At 39.4% G+C, this 1,488-nt stretch overlaps 1 protein-coding gene across 2 annotated transcripts in view; it reads left to right on the top strand.

Annotated features, from left to right (window-relative positions):
* GOLGA3 (golgin A3) overlaps positions 1–1,488 on the top strand; it is a 46,546-nt gene that overhangs the window by 13,149 nt on the left and 31,909 nt on the right. The window lies entirely within an intron of this gene.

The raw sequence follows: 1,488 nt of genomic DNA, 5'->3' as shown, positions 1-1,488 counted from the left end.
GGTAGTCAAAACAGCCTGGTACTGGTACAACAACAGATACATAGACCAATGGAACAGAATTGAGAATCCAGACATAAATTCATCCACCTCTGAGCAGCTGATATTTGACAAAGGCTCAAAGCCTGTTAATTGGGGAAAAGACAGTCTGTTTGACAAATGGTGCTGGCATAACTGGATATCTATACGCAAAAAAATGAAACAAGACGTATACCTCACACTATGCACGAAAACTAACTCAAAATGGATCGAAGACCTAAATATAAAATCGAAAACAATAAAGATCATGGGAGAAAAAATAGAGACAATGCTAGGACCCCTAATGCATGGCATAAACACAATATGAACCATAAGTATGTACAAACACCAGAAGAGAGACTAGATAACTGGGAGGTCCTAAAAATCAAACACTTATGCTCATCAAAAGACTTCACCAAAAGAATAAAAAGAGAACCTACAGACTGGGAAAAAATTTTTGGCTATGACAAATCCGATCAGCGTCTAATCTCTAAAATCTACAAGATCCTGCAAAACCTTAACAAGAAAAAGACAAATAACCCAATTAAAAAATGGGCAAAGGATATGAACAGGCACTTTGCCAATGAAGATATTCAGGCGGCTAACAGACACATGAAGAAATGCTCACAATCACTAGCCATTAGAGAAATGCCAATCAAAACTACAATGAGATACCATCTCACCCCCACAAGGCTAGCATTAATCCAAAAAACACAAAATAATAAATGCTGGAGAGGTTGTGGAGAGACTGGAACACTTTACACGCTGTTGGTGGGAATGTAAAATGGTACAACCACTTTGGAAATCGATTTGGTGCTTCCTTAAAAACTAGAAATAGAAGTACCATATGATCCAGCAATTCTGCTCCTTGGAATATATCCTAGAGAAATAAGAGCCGTCACACGAATAGAGATATGCCCACCCATGTTCATTGCAAGATATATGCACACCTATGTTCATTGCAACACTGTTCACGATAGCAAAAAGATGGAAACAACCTAGGTGCCCATCAACGGATGAATGGATAAACAAATTATGGTATATTCACACAGTGGAATACTACACAACAATGAAGAACAACGATGAATCTGTGAAACATACCATGGAGGAATTTGGAGGGCATTATGCTGAGTGAATTTAGTCAGTCACAGAAGGACAAATATTGTATAAGACCACTCTTACAAGAACTCAAGAAGAAAACATTCTTTGATGGTTACAATGGTGGGGAGGGAGGGAGAGGGCTTTTCACTAACTAGACAGTATGCAAGAATTGTCTTAGTTGAAGGGAAGGACAGCACACACTCCAGGGGATGTCAGCACAGCTGGACTAAACCAAAGCTAAGACGTTTCCTGAATACAATCAAATACTTCGAGGGGCGGGGGTCTGGGGACCATGCTTTCAGGGGACATCTAGGTCAACTGGCATAACAAAGTTTATTAAGAAAATGTTCTGCATCCTACTTTGGTGAGTGG

The sequence above is a fragment of the Trichechus manatus genome, unplaced genomic scaffold (assembly GCF_000243295.1).
Source record: "Trichechus manatus latirostris isolate Lorelei unplaced genomic scaffold, TriManLat1.0 scaffold00131, whole genome shotgun sequence".
NCBI classification, from domain to species: Eukaryota; Metazoa; Chordata; class Mammalia; order Sirenia; family Trichechidae; genus Trichechus; species Trichechus manatus.
Note: the sequence above shows the minus strand (reverse complement) of the source record. Positions and strands in the feature narration are given on the sequence as shown.